The following is a 16,696-nucleotide window of genomic DNA, read 5'->3' as shown; positions in this document are numbered from 1 at the left end:
TGATTTATATGTTCAGGGAAATGAGATTAAACAAAATGCAGTTTTCCTCTTTCACTCTTTACCGGGTTGGGGAATTCCAGATATAGATCAAAGATTTAAGCGTGAAAATGTGAAACAGTACAACTCTAAGAAAATGGTGGATTTATTTTTAATTTCAGAATGGTGAAGACCTTTCTCTAAGCCGTACATTTGTAGCACACATAGCCAAGAAAACAGTTGACAGAAAGACAAGAAAGTTAACAATCTTAATTTTAAAAGAATTCATAGATGCAAGTAATAAAAAGGCTATTAATCCAATAGGTTGTGTGTTTATGTGTGTGTGTGAATTGGTAGTTTAAGAAAAAATATACAAATGCTGCTAAAAAAATAAATGAGATGGGGCGCCTGGGTGGCTCAGTTGGTTAGGCGACTGCCTTCGGCTCAGCTCATGATCCTGGAGTCCCTGGATCGAGTCCCGCATCGGGCTCCCCGCTCAGCGAGGAGCCTGCTTCTCCCTCTAACCCTTCCCCCGTCATGTACTCTCTCTCTCTCTCTCTCATTCTCGCTCTCTCAAATAAATAAATAAATCTTTAAAAAGAAAATAAATGAGATGTGCAGCCTTGCAGATAATAATTATTAGAAGGTATGTTAATGAGGTATTATATTTGGACAGTTTGGCAAAAAAATAAAATTCTGAGTGCTCACGAGAGTTTGGGCAAATGGAAACTTTCACCATAAAAACATGGGATCCATAGACAATATCAAAATAGAATGCATATGCCCTTTTCCCTAGAATACTCACCTTTAAAAAATTACCTTCCATCTGAACTTACGATGATTTGCTAAGATATGTGGGCAAGGATACTTATTCCAGCATCATTTGCTATAGCAGAAACCTGGGGACAGAGCGCCTCAGTGTGGCACTGGTCAGGTAAATCCTGGCACCCCTAAATGGCTGTCCAGAGAGTGAGGAGGATGTATCAGGGGCTGACAGAGAAAACATTCCAGTGTATGTTGCTATTAGATGAAAAGCAAGGTGTGGTCTGTGACCCTGTTTGTAGAAATAATCAGAAAGAATATGTTTTATAGATAGATTAAATAAATCCCCCAGTCTTCCAAAAAGGATCATAGGAAACATTAACAGTTGTAGGAAAAGTGACAAAGTAACTGAAGTGGAGATTGAGGAGGGATCCCATTTGAATTGTGTGTATGTATGTGTGTGTGGTCTGTTTTATAATTTTAACTCAACAGGGATTATCTGAGTATGAGAGTATAGGGCTTTCTTTCTCTAAAACACACACGCATCTATACTCCCTAATAAATGTTACTTAGAAAAAAAATCCTATAACATTTTCTTTATTCATAGATTATGGTATTAGACTGAGATCAACTTACTTTGTTTATCCTGTCCTCTTCAGATATATGAAACTCTCTTAAAATTGAGACCTTTTCAGTTTTTTTTAAAGATTTTATTTATTTGACAGAGAGAGACACAGTGAGAGAGGGAACATAAGCAGGGGGAGCGGGAGAGGGAGAAGCAGGCTTCCCCAGCAGGGAGCCCGATGTGGGGCTCGATCCCAGGACCGTGGGATCATGACCTGAGCAGAAGGCAGACGCTTAACAACTGAGCCACCCAGGTGCCCCAAGACCTTTTCATTTTTTGATCTTGGTGGTTTAATTAGCTAAGAAGAGGACCATGAGCCTCTTTTTTAAGCATGGGCATGGAGAGTGGGTAAGAAACTAAGGTTTGTAAGTGATGGGGACTAGGGGCTCCTGATTGGATCTCGCTGTCACAAAGAGACAAAAGCCACCCACAGACTGCTTTCTTTCATAACTGTAATGCATTTCTTTTTTTTTTTTTTTAAGATTTTATTTATTTATTTGACAGAGAGACACAGCGAGAGAGGGAACACAAGCAGGGGGAGTGGGAGAGGGAGAAGCAGGCTTCCCGCCGAGCAGGGAGCCCGATGCGGGGCTTGATCCCAGGACCTGGAATCATGACCTGAGCCGAAGGCAGACGCTTAACGACTGAGCCACCCAGGCGCCCCTGTAATGCATTTCTGATCCATAATAATATAATATCTCCACTCTGGCCCCATGTAAATTTACCTACTGTATGTTTCTTTGGGGCTAAAAGTTAGTTTAAATAATTTTCCGTGCATCATAAGATCTTCTGAGTGTTTATGGGTTTTATGCAATAAGCATATTCATCCACAAACCAAATTTAGGTACATAAAGTTCTTGTACTACTAATGAGCTTTTTAGATGTGTGCGATGTCTGAGACTTACAGATAAATTTAGAAAAAAGCAAATGGCTTGGGACCATCTTCTGGAAGCAATTCAGATTATGAATGAAGCTGCAGTCCTTGTGAATGTGCCTTCAATTCAGAGTGATGCAGTTTTATTCAAGGCATTCATGTATCCCCAGAAATTAAAGTATAAAAATTTTAATAAGAATTTATTTTGGGCTTTGCTTGCTATTAATCTGTAAGTCTCATAACTTACATTTGTATGGTATTTTTTTATGTTTAGAGACTTTTTTTTTTTTTACATTCTCACTTATGCTTCCTAATAGCCCTGGGCATTGTCTTTAACACTTAGTGTTTTTAGTGTTTGACATTGGAGGGCAATATTGCCAACCTAGAAAAGACGTTAACGATGGTGAACAATATTATAGTACCACAGCAGGAAGAACCAAGGCATAAAGATTTGACTCATTTCTGTAGTTGCTGAGAATGTGCTCATCGAGGAGGGTTTTGAAAAGTAGGGTAATTCCCAGGATGTGCTAGAAAGTGTGGGGCACTTTTTTTCTTGCCCCTCCCCTGTTTTGGGCTATTATTTCCTAAAGAGCCATCTCTCAAAATTTCAAGACTGCAGTGCCAACTATTGATTTCTTATTTTTAAGGGATCCAACTTGGTCTTGAGTCAAAATGGAGAGCCTAATATGTGCCAGTGCTGGATGTGCTGGAGACAGGTGTTCAACAGTGAAGCACAGTCCCTTTCCTTAGGAGCTTCCGTCTGATGCTTCCTTTCAGGGATGTGTGGTTACCAAGGAGGACATGCCCCTGGCTCCCAGAGAACTTGGCATTTAATGGGGTTGCTGTCTGATCAACAGGCAGACCTGACACCTTGTATTCATTGTTATAATAGCGGAAGCACAAGTTGCCAGAGGACACGGTCTTTAACCCAGATTTGAGGATTCCTGGTGAGGGGAAGAAGCGAGGGAGGGAGGGAGGAAGAGAGAGTGAGAAAGAGAGAGAGGAAGAGAATCTCAAGCAGACTCCCCACTGAGTGCGGAGCCCCACTTGGGGCTTGATCCCATGACCCTGAGATCATGACCTGAGTCAAAAGCAAGAGTTGGATGCTCAACTGACTGAGCCACCCAGGCTTCCCGAGAAGATAATTTCTGATAGAGAATTTTTTAAGGACTCTACTGTAAGTACAGGGAACTCTTCTGGGAAGTAGATTTGTATAAGCCTTAATGAGGGTGGAGTGTTCACAGGAAACAGCCTCAGCAAAGCCTTGGGTACAGGTAAGCATGAGAAGGTATTGAAAAACAGAAAATGGTTCAGGGAGGCTAGTTTGTGGGTGGGAGTTAGAGAATCTTAAGAGGTGAATCTGGAGAGGAAAGCGTTGCTTCCCCAAACTTGGCTGATTTTGGAATCACCTGGGAATTAAAAAATACTGGGATAACTGGCTCCCACCTCCAGGCATTGTGACTTAATTGGGATGGGGTGTGCCGAGGCATTGGAAATTATAAGACTTCCCAGATTTCCATGTGTAGCAAAATTTGGGAACATCCAAAGCAGTTTCTGAAGGTCCATGTAATCATGCTAAGTCATAAGGATTTTATCCACCGAGACATTTTTGGCATGGAGGAGCTGCTGAATGATTTTACCAGTAGAGTGACTTGATCAGACCTGTAGTTTCGAAGATCTTTCTGGTTGTTTTGGGGAAAATAGTTTAAGAAAGCTGAGACTGGAGACAGGGAAACCAGTCAAGGGGTCCCTTAGATAAATAAAGGTGGCCTGATGGAAGGAGTGACAGTAGTGATGGAAGGAGGCACATGGATCCCTGAGATATTGGGAGGGTGGGATGGGGTGTGTGGGGCAGAGAGGAGTGATTGGTTGACTGAGGCAGGTGGGATCAGGGAGAGCAGGGATGGAGTGGGGGATGGAGTGGATCATTTCTCCATATTTCAGCAGGGATCACCAGCACTGCTGGTTTCTTCTTCCAAGGAATAGCTGAGGAAGTCCATGAGTTCTTTGCTAAGCACCGACCTCATTTGATCAACTGCCTCTAGTCTGATTTCTCCTCAGGTAGAGCTTGTATCTTCTTCCTCTGCAGTTTGAGTGGATGTCTTTTCTGTAATGATTAATGATCTTGCATATCCTCATATGCATTAAGAGATCTAGTAAGGGGGATTCTCCCCATACTTGTGATCCATGGGAGTCCTGGTGGCCACCATGGCTCAGTGGCATCTAAAGAGCTTCGGTTTTCATAGTTGGGTAAATATAAATTTCATTACTCTTTCATGTAATTGAATTGGGGATTTATATTAGCTTTTTAAAAAAGATTTTATTTGAGAGCGAGAGATAGTGAGAGATAGAGCACGAGCAGGGGAGAGAGGGAGCAGGGGAGAGAGGGAGCAGGGAGCCTGAGGCGGGCTGTATCCCAGGACTCTGGGATCATGACCTGAGCCAAAGGCAGACGCTTAATGACTGAGCCACCCAGCCGCCCCATGGAATTTATATTACTTTTATCCAAAATGTTTTTGGAGAATTTTGGAGGCAAATTTTATATAGCAATCTGGATTTCTTTGAGAAAGAAGTACAATCTATGTAACAGAAGTTCAGTTGTGCTCTATTTCAAGAAAATCTGATATACAGAAATCTGAAATGACAAAGCTGGCAAATTGTGGATGGAGATAATTGGTGGTTGATAATTTTGCTAATGGGTTCTTGGCTTTGAAAAGAGGTGCTTTAGGAATCTTTCATAATGTAAGGTTTCTATGTTCATTTAAGTGACTTGGATTTTAGGAATAATATTTTGGGTTAAGAAACAGCCTGCCTGGATATTAGAGAATTAACTAATATTGTTATGAGAATCCTGGTAAAGCATTAAAAAGGGTTAAGACCCCTACATAATGATGGACAATGTCACACAAGGTGAGTGTTTGTATACATGCGCTGTCTGACCTGTCCCCATTACCACAGCTTTTGTGAATAGTTGTCTCATCTCTTTCCGTGCACACAGCACCTGCAGAACCCCATAGTGAAATCAAACCCTATGTGTGACATTTTGGTCTGTTGACATGAATGTGATTCTAAAGTCATAAATTATATATAAATGATATCCATTATAGATTTACCTAGGTAAATAAGTTTTCAAGCCAGAAATTATAATAGAGTTAGATGGGAAATTCATTTCCTGGTGAGAAGATGGAGCTGAGAGAAATTATGAAAATATAATTTGGAGAAAAAAAAAACAGTCCACAATTTGAAAAATAGTAAGACCTTAACATTAAGTATTTGTGGTGAAGTAATAGCTCTCCCCATGTTTCAAAGAAAGAATGATATACCAGTAACAAAACATGTGTTTTCCAAAGCATCAAGATATATTGTTGGCAGTGTATTATACTGAAAAGAATTTGTTTTGTTTCTAAAGAGTAGAATGATTTTTAGAGAAGAGGGGAACAGAGGGCACCCGAATACCTAACACATTTGTGATGGGCTGGTTATAAATGCATGTTCAGAGGCAAATGACCATGATAAACAACCATATAGGAACCTGCTTCATATGGAATGAAACCATTTGCCTCCTGCCACCTTGCAGGGCATCAACAAATGAGTTGTGCACGGGATGTAAAGCAGGGTATACTGCTGGTGCTCATTCTGTCATCTGCTAGGGCTTCATTACGGACAGGGGTGCTGGTGGCTATCCAGACGCTTAACTGGCAGCCTTCACTGACTCTTGGAGCTGTATTCGTGTTGGCTGACATCTGGCTTTAGAAGTTATTTATAAAGAAAAGATCGTTGTAATCCAAACAGAGAGATTTTTAAATGTCAGATGTACTGTGCAAGATTCATCTAGGGTGAGTGGCACCTTGGGAAGGATTAGCTACGTTTCTGAACACTCGTATGTGCTGAGGGTGTTTTTCCTGTGTGCAAACGGTATTTCCATGTAGCATGTTATAAGCAAAATACTTGAAATAAACATAGATTTCTGTAGTTTTGAACATTGTAAATAGGACTACAGTATCACCAAAATGACACATTAATAAACTAAAAAATTAATGGGACAACATGTAAAGACCTTAGATGTCCACATCCCTGTCCTGACAATGAGAAAATAAGCTCAGCAACTTGAAAATCAACGACTCTTCTCAGATCCATCAGGGAATCAAGGTTACAGGGGCAAACTGCTGCCCCAAGACATGGAGGGAAGAGTGCATACCAAGAATCACAGTTTACCAGAAGCAGAAGTCCTGGAGGAGAGCCCCCCTTCCCTGACCCGCCCTTCTCCCCCTGCCCCCACCAGGACTGGTAGGAACAGTTAAACTGTAACAGGTGAATTGCTAGAGGCTTGATGTGCACAAACCTGAGAGTTCAAAACTACTCGGGCCCTATACTGGTGGGGGAAGGGCTTTATGCTTTCATGAATTTTACTTCCAGGAGCCCCACCAGAGTCTCTGAAAAATCCTCTCCTGTTTCTGGCAGTGGGAGGGGAAAAGAAACCATTTTGAAATATATCCAGAGCATTCTGTTCTCTTTAACAAAAGCCTGCCCTAAAAGGAACTATTTTACTAAAGCTTTAACAGACCTGGAGTTTACCAGAATGTAACTAACTGAGTTGGGGGATGGGAAGTACCCAATTCCAGCTCCTTCTACACTTTTGGTCTCACTTGAGGCGGGGAAAAGAAAGGTGAGTCACACTTGAAAGTCACAGTCCAGGGGCACAGTCTCCCTAAAAGACTGAGACCTAATCAAAGCACTATAGAGGGCTTCCCTTCCTCCAACACCTTACCACCACATCAGTCATGGACCTGGATAATAAACAAGGGATTATCAACAGCAAGACTCAGACCCTATGTAAGAGAAAGCCAAAGGCAACAGGGAAGACTAAAACAGGCACAGTAGAAGAATTTTTAGCCTCTTGACGCCTAAAACTAACAGTAAACATAGCCTACCTCCTAGCCAGATACACATAAAACCTCACACTAAGGCCTCAGTTCCTTTAACACAATACATCACGCCTGTCTTTTAACAAAAAATTACAAGGCATGCTAAAAGGCAAAACAGTTTAAAGAGACAAATGAAGCATCAGAACCACAGTCAGGGAAGAGATTTTTGAATCGTCAGACTGAGCATTTAAAATAAGTATAATACGCTAAGGGTTCTAATAGAAAAAGTGGACAAAATTCAAGAACAAATAGATGTAAGCAGAGAGATGGAAACTCCGGGAAGAATCAAAATTAATGTTAGAAATGAGAAACACTGTAACAGAAATGAAAATTGGCTTTTGGTTCATCAGTAGGCTGGACTGGGCCAAGGAAACAGTCAATGAATATGTAGATTCATCAAGAGAAACTTCCACAAAAGGAAAAAAGAATAAAAAATACCAGAACAGGATGTTTAAGAACTGTAGGACAATTAAAATATAAAATGTGGGTATTGGTAATACCAAAAGGAGAAGAAAGAGGAAAAAAAGAAATTTTTGAAGTGATAATGGCTGAGCAATTTTCCCAAATGGATGATAGACATCAAACCACAAATTCAGGAAGCTCAGAGAACACTATGCAGGCAAATTGCAAAAAATCTGCACATAGATATATCATATTAAAACTGCAGAAAACTAAAGAAAGAGAAAATCTTGAGTAAAGCCAGAGGATGTAAACACCTTACCCATATAAGCTCAAGGATAAGAATTACATCAGATTTTATTTAGGAACCATGTAAAAAAAATCAGAAAAACAACCAACCTAAAAGTCTGTACAAGCATATCTCATTTTATTGTGCTTTGCTTTACTGAATTTTGCAGATGTTGTGTGTTTTGCAAATTTTAGGTTTGTGGCAATCCTGCATCAGACAAGTCTCTCAGTGCCATTTTTCTAACAGCATTTTCTCTCTTCATGTTTCTGTGTCACATTTTCTAATCTTCACAATATTTCAAACTTTTCCATGATTATTGTATTTGTTTTGGTGATCTGTGACCAGTGATCTTTGAAGTTATTCTTGTAATTATTTTGAGGTGCCACAAACTGTGCCTATGTAAGAAGGTGAACTGAATTGATAAATACTGTATATATTCTGGTTGCTCCACTGACCAGCTGTTCCCTCCTCTCCGTTGACCTCTCTATTCCCTGAGACACAACAATATTGAAAGTAGGCCGGTCACCCTATCGTGGCTTCTAAGTGTTCAACTGAAAGGAAAGGTGGCACATCCCTCACCTTAAATCAAAAGCTAGAAATGATTAAGCTTAGTGATGAAGGCATGTCGAATGCCGAGACAGGCCAAAAGCTGGGCCACTTGCACCAAACAGTTAGCCAAGTTGTGAATGCAAAGGAAAGGTTCTTAAAAGAAATTAAAAGTGCTACTCAGGTGAACACATGAATAAGAAAGCAAAAACAGCCTGATTACTGATATGGAGAAAGTTTTAGTGGTCTGGGTAGAAGATTAAGCCAGCCACAACATTCCCTTAAGTCAGACCCAGGTCCTAACTCTGTTCAACTCTGTGAAGGCTGAGAGAGGTAAGGAATTTGCTGGAGAAAAGTTTGAAGTTAGCAGACGTTGGTTCGTGAAGTTTAAGGAGAGAACCCATATTTGTAATATCAAAGTGCAAGGTGAAGTAGCAGGGCTAAGGTAGAAATTGCAGTAGGTTATCTGGAAGATCTAGCTAAGGTAATTAATGAAGGTGGCTGCACTAAACAGCAGGTTTTCAGTGTAGACAAAACAGCCTTCTATTGGAAGAAGATGCCATCTAGGACTTTCATAGCTAGAGAGAAGTCAGCTCCTGCCTTCAATGCTTCAAAGGATAGGCTGACTCTCTTGTTAGGGGCTAATGCAGCTGGTGACTTGAAGTTGAAGCCAATGCTCATTTGCCATTTCAGAACCCTGGGCTCTTAAGAATTATTTTAAACTATTCCGCCTGTGCTCTAAATGGAACAACAAAACCTGGATGGTAGCACATCTGTTGACAACATGGTTTACTGAATATTTAAAGCCCACTGTTGAGAACTACTGTTCAGAAAAAAAAAAAAAAAAGATTGCCTTCAGAATATTCCTGCTCATTGACAATGCACCTGGTCACCCAGGACCTCTGATGGAGATGTCCAATGAGATGAATGTTGTCTTCATGCCTGCTAACACAGCATCCATTTTGTGGCAAACGAATCAAGGAGTCATTTCAACTTTCAAGTCTTATTATTTAAGAAATATGTTTCATAAGGCTAGAGCTGCCAGATGTGATTCCTCTGATGGAGCTGGGCAAAGTCAACTGAAAACTCTCTGGAAACGATTCACCTTTCTAGATTCAGGACACTGGTGATTCATGGGAAGAGGTCAAAATATCCACAGGAGCAGGAGTTTGGAAGAGGTTGATTCCCACCTTCATGGCTGACTTTGAGGACTCAGGACTCCAGCGGAGGAAGGAACTGCAGATGTAGTGGAAACAGCAAGAAAACTAGAATTAGAAGTGGAGCCTGAAGATGGGGCTGAATTGCTGCCATCTCACGATAAACTTGAATGGATGAGGAATTGCTTCTTACAGATGAACAAAGAAAGTGGTTTCCTGACATGGCATCTACTCCGAGGAAGATACCGTGAAGACTGTTGAGAAGGCAACAGAGGACTTAGAATATGATGTAACTTAGTTGATCAAGCAGCGGCAGGGGGTGAGAGAATGGACTCCAATTTGAAAGAAGTTCTGTAGGTAAAATGCTATCGGACAGCATCACAAGCTACAGAGAAATTGTTCTGGAAAGGAGTCAATAGGTGTGGCTGACTTCATCGATGTCTTATTTCAGAAATTGCCACAGTCACCCCACCTTCAACAGCCACCCCCCTGAACAATCAGCAGCCATCAACATGGAGATAAGACCCTCCACCAGCAAAGAGATTAGGACTTGCTGAAAGATCAGATGAAGGTCAGCGTTTTTTTTTTTTGTTTTGTTTTAGCAATAAAGTCTTTTTTAAATAGGTCATGTACATTGTTTTTCAGACATAATGCTATTAGACACTTAAGAGACTACAATATAATGTAAACATAGCTTTTTTATGCAGTGGAAAACCCAAAAATGCATTTGACTCATTTTATTACAAGATTCACTTTATTGTGGTAGTCTGGAACTGAACTCACAATATCTTCAAGGCATGCCTTTATCTAGTAAAATTACCCCGCAAAAGTGAAGTAGAAAGAAAGAATTTCACAGACAAATAAAAATTGAAGGAACCTTCCACTAGTAAATATGCCTGTCAAGAAGTGTTAAAAGTTCTTCAGAGAGGAGGAAAATGATACAGGTCAGAAACTTGGATGTACAGAAAATAGGAGGAGGACAGAGAAGGAATAAATGAAGGGGCTGCTCACTTCCCTCCCCTGAGGCACAGGTGCCATGCCCAGCACCCAGCACCCATGCCTGCACCCCTGCTGAATAATACAGACATGGAGTTTTCTGGCTTGTTGGCTTAGAAAAGCGAGTAACTTTCTCAACCCACAGCTGCAACCTCTGCATTTAAAGATTACTGAAATGGACATAGCAAGGTCTCTGGCTCAGATAGGAATTTCCAAAGACTCTGGGCAAAACTGCAAATAACAAAGGGGCGCCTGGGTGGCTCAGTTGGTTAAGCGACTGCCTTCGGCTCAGGTCATGATCCTGGAGTCCCGGGATCGAGTCCCACATCGGGCTCCCTGCTCGGCAGGGAGTCTGCTTCTCCCTCCGACCCTCTCATGCTCTATCTCATTCTCTGTCTCAAATAAATAAATAAAATCTTTAAAAAAAAAAAAAAACTGCAAATAACAAATGAAAATATAGTGAAAGTCTTGTTCCCTTTGACTTTCTGTATATTAATAATGCACCTTATTGTGTCTTATGCCACAGAAATTTTCATTAGAGTATCATCCTGCCGGTTATTGTGGCATCATTTTGAGATCACTCAGAGCTTAAAGAAAAAAAGAATTGACTATATTAAGTGTAGACATATGAGCTCTTTAAAAGCCAAGCATTATTATAGCTTTTCAAACTGGAAATGAAAGGGCCACTGAAGCATCCTAGTTGTTTTAAATTTTCATAAAGTTAATATTGATGGCTATCAACTAGATAAACAAAAACATCTTTTGGGGTACTCCCCCTCCCAGGGGGGCAGTCTTGAGACAAATGTGAGAAAGAAAGCACTGTGGATTATCCCCATTCATGATTGGTGCATTTCTTGCTATGACCTCATAAGGAACCATTGTTAGGGAACTCTAAGTACCTGCAGGAGTCCGTGGCTCTGCCAAAGGCTTCGGTTCTTTTACCGAAGAAGCTGATTTTTGGTGACCTTAGGGATGTTGACCACAGTTAGCTTTTTGCCTTTTTGGCTTTTGTCTATTTTGTTTGTTCTTCTTCTCTCTCTTTTTTTTTTTCATATTCTTATTCTGTAATTCTTTAAAGGTATTCCCTTTTTAAAATTCTTTTACTTTCATTTGTTCTCATTTTTTAAAAATTTTCCTTATTTTTTCAAATTCTCTTATTTTCTTTTTTATGTTTTTCCAATTTTTTCTTTATTATTTTTTCTTTTGTTTTTAGTTGATATTGGTAGCTAGTATTGTTGGTGTAGTTAGCAAGTTACCATGCTGCAGAGCTTTGCAGCAATCCATACTGATGCGGACATACATATCGACAGTTACCAGCTCCTTAAGACCATTGGGCAGGGCAGCTTTATCATGTTGACTCGGCACATTATGGAACAAAAGTGGCTGTGAAGGTCATTAATAGGAATCAGCAGAGATTTTACAGCCTCCAGAGACTATTCCTTGAAGTCCAAAGCATGAAGGTCTTTAATTACCCTAATAATGTGAAACCGTTTGAGATGATCTTGACCCACGAACATTCTACCTGGTCAGGATATATGCTAGCGGATGTTGGATTATCTAGTGCACCATGGTCACATGAGAAAGAGGCTTGTAGCAAATTTTTCTGGAGCGTGTCCACTGTACAGTGCTGCTTCCACCAGAAGCGTATTGTCCACAGGGACCTAGAGCCAGAGAACCTGCTTTTTTGATGTCCACGTTGCGGATTGGCTTTGGCATGACGTGTTCACCATCGTCAATAAGCTGAATACCTTCTGTGGCAGACACCACCTTATTCCCTGGAATTCTTATGGAGCCATAATTATTATGCCACTTCCGTGGATGTGTGGAACATTGAAGTCATCCCTTTTTATGATGGTCATCAGTTTCCTGCCTTTTGAGGGATCGGAATTCAAAGACTGTGGGAATGGGTATCGTGTGGAATACACGACTTTTCTTTCTTCATGTCCATAGACACTGAAAACCTGCTTAAGAAATTCCTGATCCACAACCACAGTGACAGAGGCATTTTAGAGGAAATCATGAGAGACCTGTGGATAAACATGGGCCCTGAAGAGGAACTGAAGCTGCTATACATTGAGCTCTCCCTGACTACAGGGATCCCCGGCAGCCTGAGTTAATGCTGTCCATGGGCTACAAGTAGGAAGAGATCCACGACTCAGTGATGGGCCTGAAGCATCAAGAATTAATGACCATCTGCTGGCTTTGGGCTACTAAGACACCCCAGGTGCTGGAGGGCATTCTGTCATAATGAAGTCCCTGCCTACAGCTGATCCCACCAACGGTGTTGTCCTTCTCCATCCTGTGAGGTAGAGGCTAGCATCTCTGTCAACCCAAACAGCAGAGTACTGTCATTCCCACCTTTATTTTGTTCTCTAAGACAGAAAATCAGTGGCATGAGGACCAGGAGTCTGGGTGGAAACCAGCAGAATAGACAAAGGGACTGGAAGTCTCTGCCTAGTCAGGAGATGAAGACTACCACCTGAACACAGCTCTCCTACTTTTTCCCTGTGGTCTCCTGATCCCCCACCCCACCCCCCAGTACCAGCAATGGTGGTGGAGCCTTAGGCTGAATCACCTTTTCCCAGCTGTATGTGTATGGCCTGGCCAGCTCAGAGGACTTTGTCCAATGGAGGATGGAGGTGTGCAAAGTGCTGTGGCGTTAAAGCTGCCTGGCACTCCCACGGCATTCAGAAGCATGGAGGACAAAATAACTGTGATGGTTAAGTTGATGGGATTGCCAGGGGCCCTCTGGGGAGTGGAGAGGCCAGCCCCTCTACCTATACCTGGTGAAACTTCAGAGATTACCTGTACTTGGAGCCTTTCTCCCTTCCCCTGTTCCTCTCCCTCCCTCTGCCATGTTTGTGGTGAGGGGAGATGGTTCTGTAGAAAGAAACACAAATATTAATGGGTAAGCACTTAATATCTTACTTTCTGAGTTTCTTTTGATGATGAACTGTAGGAGGTGATTACTGATTTGAATGGGTCTCATGTGTGTTTGTCTTAGATAATATAGGGTTGTCACTGCCTTGAGCAGATTATTCAGCAATGATATTAACACTGACAAGTAACAGCATTTGCTGTATGTTGTCCAAAGACTTTCTCTGCCTTCCTAATTCATTTTAGCCACGGATGTCCATTTAGCAAATTGGGAAGTGAATGCTGAGGGAGGGTAAGCAGCTTGTTGATAGCACGGAGGGGGTGAGTGGCAGAGCTCCTATCCTAGCTAGTGCTCTCTACCCAGTACTCTGTGGCTCCTGTGGCTCAGATCTGGGGGTGCCAGAGTCCCAGATTTGCCATTCTTTTGAAGTTGGTTATACTGTGTGTCTTAAATGGATAATTCAGTCGTATGAGAGATGAGACAACCAGCCACTTTGTATAGCACTTTTCAGAGCTCCTTGTGAATTAATTTGTCTCCAATCTTCGCAGCAGGACGTGGTCCCGAGTACAAATACTGCCTTGAAAATGTGAAAGAAAAATGAAGCTGTCCGATGTTGGAAACACTAAGGGTGTATGGAATCCTATTTACAGGAGGGATGGTGTCTTGTAAGCCCTTTGGCATGCAAGTTGGCCGCCTTGATGTTACAGCTTTTGGAGGAGCATCTTCCAGTTCTAAACCTGCTCTTCTGCCTCACACCAAATCCTTCTGAGTTAGAGAGCAAATGTGGACTGATGACTTTAGGCTGAACATCTTTTGTATATTTAAAGTTTACTTGTTGAGTTGGAGAGCCTCTCTCCCTAGCCCAGTCCTTTTCTATTAATGTACCAATTAATGTATCCAAGTAGTTAATGTTTTGACTCCTGAGAGGATGTTAGAAGCTATAATAATATGTATAATAAGTATTTGTCAAACAACTATATTTATTGGGTAGCTACCATGTGCCTAAATTCGTAGAGGAGCTAGAACGGTGAGCTTACACCTCCCTGGCCCGGCTTCAGCCACAATGGCAGATCCTCTTGAGCTGTAGGGTGCTCCTGGCCACTGTCCTCTCAGACCGTCCCCAGGTGTAGGGCTCAGAGATCTCTTTCAGGGTGGGGCCTGGGCTTTTTCCAGTCAGACTGCTTGGTGAGGCCACTGAAAAGTTCTGGAAAATTTATTGGTAGGTTTTCGGCGTGTCCTTTGCCAGAGGTGCAACCTTTTTTGGCACAGACTTTCTTCTTGAATATGATTATCGCAGTGTCTGTAACCATGCTCACCAAATAGTATTTTTTTCTCTTTTCTCTGCAATGTTGTTACAAAAAAAGAACTCCTGGGCATTTCAGAAGAGAGATGGAATGCTGTGTGTAGCTGAGATGGATCAGGAATGTTTTCTGAATGAGGCTGATACGAAGCAAGGAACAAAGGCTAGGTTCATTCATTTATTCATCTGATGCTATAGTCTACCTAGCATATTTCAAGTATGGGTATGTAATGATTATATAATGGTCACAAAATACAAACAGAAATGTTTGCAATCTGTTGAGTCAAACGTTCATCAAATAGTCGTATAAATAAATACAAAATTACATGGGACACAATCTCAATGTCCTATAGGAAAATGATGAAATAAATGATAATATGTTCTTTTGATTTAATATTATGTAGCCATTGGAATTGTTTGAACCAACTTGTAAAATGGTTGCAGTAACACTGGGTATTTAAAAACAGATAATAAAAGTGTAGAGTATAATCCCTCTTTTGTAGAAACAATGCATGTTTGCCTGTGCATAGGGAAGTTGATTATATAGCACATTGAACAATGGGTATTCCTGATGAGATTGTGGAGCATAGAGCATGTTCTCATTAAAGAGTACTGGTTTTGCCAGCTAGCAAGTAGATTTGTTTTTCCATTGTTAGAATTTACAATTGGATGATTTGCCTGCTTTCAATGGGAAACTAAAGCCTTAAGGTATGTTTTTTTCTTGGTTTTGTTTTGGTTTTGATGGTGTGGGGAGGTAAGCTAACTGTCCCTGAGGGCTCTTGTTGAGTGGGAGGAGGGTTCTGGTGAAAGCCCTCATCCAGTGGGGCTCCTGGAAATGCGACATCCAGGCCCTCTTAGTGCTGTCCCAGCCAGGACTCCTCTTCCTCTGTCTGCCGTGGGTCCTGGTTTGTTTTGCATTTTGTCTATATTGGAAGATAAAAACTTGTGGCGAGAGGGAAATTTCCAGAAATGCTCCCCCCGGGGATGATATGGGAGTTTGATTTCCAAGTGAGTATTCCTGTTCAACTGAATAAGCTCCTGTGTAATTAATCAAAATCTTGATTACTGTGGGTTAGTTCTATTCTTTTATGTGTGAAAGTTCCCATCTTCTCTAAGCCCTACCAAAAGTTCTTATTTTGTTTGAAAGTTTTTCCTTTTTATTTTTTTTTAAGATTTTATTTACTTGAGAGAGAGAGGGAGTACAAGCAGGGGAGAAGCAGGCTCCTTGCTGAGCAGGGAGCCCAACGCGGAACTAGATCCCAGGACCCTGGGATCATGACCTGAGCCAAAGGCAGACGCTTAACCTACTGAGCCACCCAGGCGCCCCTGAAAGCTTTTTCGTTAAAGGACACTGGGGCATTACTACTTTTATTAGCTTAAGACAACAATAAGTCTGTGTTTCTAGATGGGGTTTTTTGTTTTGCTTTGTTTTGTTTTTTAAAGCATCTGTGTTTTTAGAGCTGTAAAATAAACGTTTATTATGGAGGTGCTGATGATATACCCACAGGAATACAATATAGCGTATAATTTCATTATCATAGATGTAAAAATTCTAGAAGTTTTTCCTCTAAACTGTAATATTTTCCTTGTAAAGAAAGTGTTTCTTTTCCTTTTTTTTTCTTCCCCTCCTGCTATCTTCTTCCTCTTCTTTTTTTTTTTTTTTAAACATATAATGTATTATTTGTTTCAGAGGTACAGATCTGTGATTCAACAGTCTTGCACAATTCACAGCACTCACCATAGCATATACCCTCCCCAATGTCTATCACCCAGCCACCCCATCCCTCCCACCCCCCACCCCTCCAGCAACCCTCAGTTTGTTTCCTGAGATTAAGAACTCCTCATATCAGTGAGGTCATATGATACTTCTCTTTCCCTGATTGACTTATTTCGCTCAGCATAACATTCTGCAGTTCTATCCATGTCGTTGCAAATGGCAAGATCTCATTCCTTTTGATGGCTGCATAAT

General features: G+C 41.2%; 1 protein-coding gene across 3 annotated transcripts in view; it reads left to right on the top strand.

Annotated features, from left to right (window-relative positions):
• Positions 1 to 16,696, top strand: part of FARS2 (phenylalanyl-tRNA synthetase 2, mitochondrial) — a 471,129-nt gene that overhangs the window by 13,036 nt on the left and 441,397 nt on the right. The window contains exon 1 of one of the 3 annotated variants that reach the window (XM_081827731.1): positions 10,005 to 10,124. The exons of the other annotated variants lie outside the window; for them this stretch is intronic. The gene's annotated coding sequence lies outside the window, so the exon portion shown is untranslated. Of the gene's footprint in view, positions 1 to 10,004; positions 10,125 to 16,696 lie in introns of those variants that run through there. 3 annotated transcript variants of the gene reach the window in all.

Source organism: Leptonychotes weddellii, chromosome 8 (assembly GCF_054177405.1).
Source record: "Leptonychotes weddellii isolate Sample4059 chromosome 8, ASM5417740v2, whole genome shotgun sequence".
NCBI lineage: Eukaryota > Metazoa > Chordata > Mammalia > Carnivora > Phocidae > Leptonychotes > Leptonychotes weddellii.
Note: the sequence above shows the minus strand (reverse complement) of the source record. Positions and strands in the feature narration are given on the sequence as shown.